The 7,244-nt window shown below is 35.9% G+C and overlaps 1 long non-coding RNA gene across 1 annotated transcript; it reads left to right on the forward strand.

The window, feature by feature from the left end:
• Positions 1 to 1,020: 1,020 nt before the first annotated feature.
• Positions 1,021 to 3,460, forward strand: LOC117930235. Its single transcript, XR_004653884.1, has 2 exons — positions 1,021 to 1,282; positions 3,145 to 3,460. It is a non-coding gene; the product is annotated as an uncharacterized LOC117930235 (long non-coding RNA).
• The last annotated feature ends 3,784 nt before the right edge of the window (positions 3,461 to 7,244 follow it).

Raw genomic sequence — 7,244 nt, forward strand, 5'->3', positions numbered from 1 at the left:
CATTTGATATTGTTTTATAATGTTCAGTTTATTCCAATTATAAAGACAAATCAATTAACAACCAATATGCATCACAAAAAATAAATGGTACAAATTATTAAAAATTGAGATTCATGAAGAATTGAAATATAGTTTCAATTATCCACAATTTGAGAATTGGAAAATCAATTGTTAAAATTATCAATGCTTTTATTGTGTTGAAAAGCAGTAATTTGTCACTTTTTTTTTTTTTGTGGAAAAATTATTTATTTTGTTATAAAATTAAATTTTATGCTTAAAAATAATTAAAATAATTGCACATAGGTTCAAAGAACTTGATCAAATATAGTTGGAACAATCTCAGTCAACTCATAGAACAACTGGACTAATAACTAGAGCCGATTAGCAGGTTGCTCTAGAGTCCAAAATGTTTGTCAAATTGTTCAAACTGAGTTCTGGCAGTTGAATTTCCCCCCCCCCCCCCCCCCCCCCCCTAATCAAACTCGATTTTTTGTTTGTGCCTGCACCAAACTCCCTTTTTGTTCATCTAGTTTCATTTGAAACTCTAGGGCTCCTCTAAGAGTAGAGGCTTTCATGACTAACAGCAAATAAGGCCTTGAGTTGTGATGGGTGGCTCCACCAAATCGTAGATATCACTAGTGGCTTGGGTGTTTCTTTCTCCTGGACTCCTTGCTTAGAAAATCATGTGGCAGATTAACTAGCCAAGTGAGAAGCTAGTGAGTTGGTGTCTTTTGTGAGAGATTTCTCACCTCCTTTGGTTGAGGAGTGTCCTCGTACATTTTTATTACATGGTTAAGTTGCTAATTTGTTTTATTTTTGGCAAACCATCTTATACTCTTATTTTTTTTCATTGGTTGTCTTAAGTTTCTCATCCTTCTTGTACTTCATTTCAATAAAGTTGTTGTTTGTAATTAATATATATATATATATCACATCAAACCTTGCCAAATGGTAAATGTTCATGATCCCAGTGGCGCTCTTTGATCTGTAATATATGATTTCTTTTTATAATTTCTAGGAAAAACCAGTAGTCCTAAGTTCCTAACTTTCATTATCTGTTCTCTTTGCTTCAAAAAGAAAGAAAAAGAACACTTCCTTTTGAGTACTGAGCTATGTACCTATGATCTTGTTGATGGAATACAATTCTATTTTGTTGTGTTTGATTGATTTTCCAGGTTGGTTGCTTTCCCTGACTTGGAGGAACTTACTGTGACAGCTAATTCCCAGAAAAATCCTTCAAGCTACAAGTTCTGGAGGTACTCTGTCATCTTTAGATATTCTGGTAATCATTCTATATATTATGCTTTAGAAGATTGTAAAATCTTAACAAATATAATGTTCTAAAGATTACAAACTCTAAATAAACCAAGTATTAGAAGTCTCAATCCATGATTTGAAGCAGTGAACCAACATGCAAGCTAGAATTTTTCATAATATTGTGAAGTTTCCCTAGAGTTGGACCAATCTTTCTGGTGTTGGAACTCACCACACCCAGCTCAAATTGACAGGAAGCATCATAAACATTTGCTCAATATATACCAGAACAAAAATTCTGATAGTCTCGGGTCCTCTTTGAAAGTCTTACAGAACTCCACAAAGCAAATATAGGCCATTGTCTCTACCAATGTCTGGATCTCATTGTGCATGATTGTTAGGACAGTGTCTCTACCCTCTATCTTGATATATATCAAGGTGTATATCTTGATCTCATGGTCTATGATTGTTATGAGAGTGGTGTTTCGGAAACAATGCCAAAATCTTCTTAGAGAACATGTCTATCAATAAAAGGAAAGAGAGATCCTCCACTTATGGGGCCTCCTAAGATTCAATCTTCATGTTGGATGGAATGTGATTAGGTTTCAGTATTCTTAGTTGAAGGCAACCAGTTTACACTTTCTACACTGTATCACATCTTTAGTAGGATAACTCATAACAAGCCCTGATCTTCAAAATTATCCAACTCTAGAATATGGGTTTTCAGTTTCATAAACTTAGTAACATTCCCAAAATTATAATGTATGAATCTTAGAAATCCTTAATACTTATGTGCATATATTGTGATTAAATAAATCCTAGCAGACAAGGAGGTGAAGCAACAAACAAGATTGCTTTCAACAAATTATAATGTATGAATCCTATTCCTTTACCAATTTTTTCTTCTTTCCCTGAATTTTTAGGAGGACGTTCTTTTAAATTTTTAATGGATTTGATGGACACCATCAACCAGAATAATCTTAGTTCATTTTTCCTGGATGATATGTTTTTAATAACTTAAAATAATTGCCATCTTAATTAACTAAACAATCCTTGTTTTGATTCTTTTGAATCGCCAAAAACACTCCTATGCAAGAATTATCCGGTATTTTCAATGTGGATTTTAGTTTTCCCTTCTTTTGATCCACACTTTGAGGTGATTCATACTCAGTCATGCAAAGAGAAGGTTGTTGTGCCCACTGTTGCAAAGATCCCCTTTTGACATGCCTAGTTCTCAATTCACTGAAAGAATTGAAAGCATATAAGAACCACCTGGAATCAAATAGAAACACAAATCCGCTTATCAAGTCTAAGGACCATAGCTCTTGAGTAGTAGATCACCAAAATAGTGGTTCTAACCTTTCTCTTTGCCAACATCAAATAAACTATGACTGCATTAATCCAAATGATGGTGAAATCCAAAGAGTAAAAATAATGAGCACACAAGATTCATTCACGCACTTTAGAAAAATTAGAAACCAACAGAGCAAATTGAAGTTTCAAGCCAAGAAGTTAGCAATAACTTGGTGAAGTTTCAAGATCATTTCTACTTTGCTAAGTTGTTCCTCTGTGTTTTCATGCCCACTTAGCTATGTCAGTTGCCTTGAAGAACTACTTATCCTTCTCTTTGAGACATTGTTCAGTGTTCATCTGACCAGGATGATTTTTAATTTTATTTATTTTATCCATTTTGTCTAGCTAGTAAAATGAATATTGATGGTATCCTAATGGATTCTAAGGAATGAATAATCATCATCTACATACAGAACCTGGTATGTCTTTTTCTGTACATATACGGTATATGTGAGAGTCACTACCACTTGTTTTTCCTTCAATTATATTTAATAATACAAGAGCCTCCTTTAATTCTTATTGTTCTCACTTCTTTAGGTATGTTGGATTTGCTTCATGCTTTCCTTCATTTCAGGAGAAAGACATGCTGCTATGAGAAGCTCTGCAATGATTTTTTCCTCTGTTTCAATTGAATTTGACTGGGTTTTTCTTTCAGTAAAATTTCGTATGATTGCCTAGACTTAAGCAATATACTCCTAAGCCGCTATGCTACTTTGTCCCAAAACAGTTCAATTACTTCCCGCTTGAAATATGTGGTTGTATGAACTTATACATTTGCATGCAGGTGTGACCTTTGAATTTTTTTTTTGATGTATTCTTTATATAATGAATCTGTTCCTGTTGAGAATCTTTCTTAATATCCATCCAGATTATTGAATGTTGTGCCTGTAACTTTGTTACTTCTGAATTATCAAAGACAAACATTATTTGATGAATAATGTGCATATAGGATTCCTGAACATGATCATAATGGATTTCACCAACCTTCACTGCATGGGCAGCTGATTTTTGGATGAGTTTAGTCAATGTGGACCAAAGATGGTCTTGCTGTCATCTTGTTGGTAGAAAAAATTTCAGCAGAGGAAGTCATCTCTTGTCCAAGCATGAGTGGAGAGTTTTTGGTTTGTTGATGAGCCTAAATGGGTGGGTTGAGCTCAATTAGGTTTTCTAATACAGGTTCCTACAGTCAATCAGCAGAATAGTACATATAGGTGAAGGTAAAGTGGAACCTGTTAAAGCAGCATATGAAAATTCTCTTTTGTGCATGAAAAATAGCCTGCTTATTTGCCAAGCTGGAATTTTAACGGCATTTTAGGTGGGAATCTTGCCTTCTGGGCTTAGGTTACAATGCTCAAGACAGAGCTTAGAAAAATCATCTCAAGTCCAGCCTTAGAAAGGTCGGGTTAGGCTTTGGCCTGGAATTTCTAGGTGGCGCCAGGTCTTGGCCATATCTGGCAATGGACAAAGCTTACACTTCCAGCTATTCCCAACTCCTGGGTTAGACCGGGGAAGAAGCTTTTTCATCACTAAAGTGGACTCTTCTTGCACTCTTTCTAAATTATCTAAGAGAGGCACAAAGGGGTGTTAGCCTCTACTGCACCTTGCCAACTAAGCAAATGATCTCTAAATTGACTGAGAAGGACCTACATCATGCCAAACAGTGAAATCTGCTAGAATTTGAGAATTTTATAGATACTTTAAGAAATCTTTTGTATCTTTTGTTAATAGTAGGATTAGTTGTAAAGGTGTGAAGATCTGTATTTTGTGGAATTTGTTTTTGAAAAAGCTAGATGTGTTAGTTGGGTTTGGTATTGACTCAACAGTAATGTGCCTAAAATTGTAATATTTATATATCAGCATATGAATGAAATCGTGTGTTCACATGGTATCATAGCATAAAAAAGATCTTAATAGGACCTGTGAGTGAAAAAAAAAACTACTAGCAAGGCTTTCTCTAAAAACCCTCATGGCTTCTAGTAATACATCTACTCTTTCAACCCCAGTTTTCAACGGTGAAAACTATCAAGTTTGGGCTGTTAAGATGAAAGCTTACCTGAGAGGTCTTGGTTTGTGGCAATGGGTTGAAACTGAAAGACAAAGACAGCCTTTGGGAAACAATCTAACCCTCAATCAAATCAAGGCTCATGAAGAAGAAGAAGCTAAAGCTCCAAGAGCTTTATCTTACATCCATGCTGTTGTCTGGGAACCAATTTTCACAAGGATTATGGCTTGCAAAACACCAAAAGAGGCGTGGGACAAGCTCAAGGAGATGTATTTGGGGAGTGACAGAACTAGGCAAATGCAGATTCTCAATCTGAAGAGGCAATTTGAAGTTTTGAGGATGAAAGACAATGAGTCCATCAAAGAATATGTAGACAAGCTCATGGAAGTTGTTAACAAAATCCGGCTTCTTGGTGAGGATCTAACAGACCAAAGGGTTGTAGAGAAAGTTCTAGTGAGCTTGCCTGAAAGATTTGAGTCCAAGATCTCTTCACTTGAAGACTCGAAGGATTTAACCAAAATTTCCTTAGCTGAGTTTGTTCATGCTTTTCAAGCTCAAGAACAGAGGAGATCAATGAGATAGGAAGAAAGTAATGAAGAAGCTTTTCTTGCACTGCAAAAAAGAAAAGCTTCTCAAGGCAGAGAGAAAAAACAATCTGGTGAGAAGAAAGATAAAGAGAAGAATAAGGGCCAAGAAAGGAAAAGTGGTGGCAAAAAGAGATATCCTCCATGTCCTCACTGCAAGAAACAGAGTCATTCAGAGAATTTTTGTTGGTATAGGCCAAGTGTACAATGTAGATCATGCAAGCAATTTGGTCATGTAGAGAAGGTATGCAAGAATAAAAATGATCAGCAAGGAGAGCAAGGACAACAAGCACAAATGACTGAAAATCAGCAGCAATAGGAGCAATTGTTTATTGTTACAAGTCATGCAACGAGTAGCTGTACAGAAACTTGGCTTATTAACAATGGTTGTACAAACCACATGACTCCTGAATTGAGCTATTTCAAGGAGTTGGATCAATCATATAAGTCGAAAGTGAAGATTAGAAATGGAGATTTGGTTTATGTCAAGGGCAAGGGAGTTGTTTCTGTTGAGACTCCAACAGGTATTAAATATATCTCAGATGTGTTGTTTGTGCCTGAAATTAGTCAAAGCTTATTAAGTGTGGGTCAAATTCTAGAGAAGAATTATTCTTTGCATTTTCAAAAAATGTCCTGCACTGTTGTTGATAATGTTGGTTGTAAGTTGATGATTGTAAAAATGAGAGACAAAAGCTTTCCAATTAAGTGGAAAGAGACTAATTTGCATGCCTATACCGCTGTTGTTGATGAGTCTATGTTGTGGCACAAGAGATTTGGGCATTTTCATTATGCTGCACTTAAACACTTGCATCAGAAAGGCTTAACACAAGGCCTACCTGTCATTTGTGATGAAAAAATTGTGTGTCAAGTCTGTCAATTTGGGAAGCAAAGTAGATTGTTGTTTCCTGTAAACAAGGCTTGGAGATCTTCAGAAAGGTTGCAATTGATCCATACTGATGTGTGTGGACTAATGAAGACACCCTCGCTGCATGGAAACAAGTATTTCATCATGTTCATAGATGATAAAACAAGGATGTGTTGGGTTTTCTTTATGAAGCAAAAATCAGAAGTGGCTGGTGTGTTTCAGAATTTCAAGGCCTTGGTAGAAAATCAAGCAAATTGCAGCATTAAGGTAATAAGTTCGGATAATGGGACTGAATATACATCAGACAAGTTTGACAGGTTTTGTGTTGAAGCTGGAATTGTACATCAGTTGACTGTCATTACTCCCCTCAACAAAATGGAGTGAGTGAGAGGAAGAATAGAACCATTATGGAGATGACAAGGTGTCTGCTATTTTAAAAGAAAATGCCCAAGTGTTTCTGGGCAGAAGCTGTTAACACAGCTGTGTATTTGTTGAACAGACTTCCAACCAAAGCTGTGAAGAATAAAACTTCATTTGAGGCTTGGTATGGAGTTAAACCAACTATGGAGCACTTGAAAGTATTTGGGAGTTTGTGTTACACTCATGTGCCAGATGTGAAAAGAGACAAGTTGGACTACAAAGCTGAAATGGGAATCTTCCTGGGATATAGCTCAATCTCCAAGGGCTATAGAGTTTTCAATTTGAAAACAAAAAAAATAATGGTTAGCAGGGACATCAAAGTTGATGAAGCAGCAGTATGGAACTGGGAGAAAAATGAGATAGAAGTAGAAGATGTTGATCAAATTGGGGTAACCATTCCCCAAATTCCAGAAGAAACTGAAGAAGAAGTTGGTGTTGATAACTTAGATGATGTTCCAGTAAGAGGAACAAGGTTACTTAATGAAATATATGAGAGATGTGATGTAGCATTATAGGAGCCTACATGTTATGATGAAGCTGCTAAAGAAAATGGGTGGAGAGTTGCAATGGAGGAGGAGCTAAAAATGATAAAGAAAAATGGAACTTGGGAGCTGGTTGATAGACCCAAAAATCAAAAGATTATTGGAGTTAAGTGGTTTTTTAGAATCAAATATAACTCAGATGGTTCTGTAAACAAACTCAAGGCCAGATTGGTTGTAAAGGGCTATTCTCAAGAGTATGGTGTTGATTTTTCAAATACTTTTGC

Source organism: Vitis riparia, chromosome 14, assembly GCF_004353265.1.
Source record: "Vitis riparia cultivar Riparia Gloire de Montpellier isolate 1030 chromosome 14, EGFV_Vit.rip_1.0, whole genome shotgun sequence".
NCBI lineage: Eukaryota > Viridiplantae > Streptophyta > Magnoliopsida > Vitales > Vitaceae > Vitis > Vitis riparia.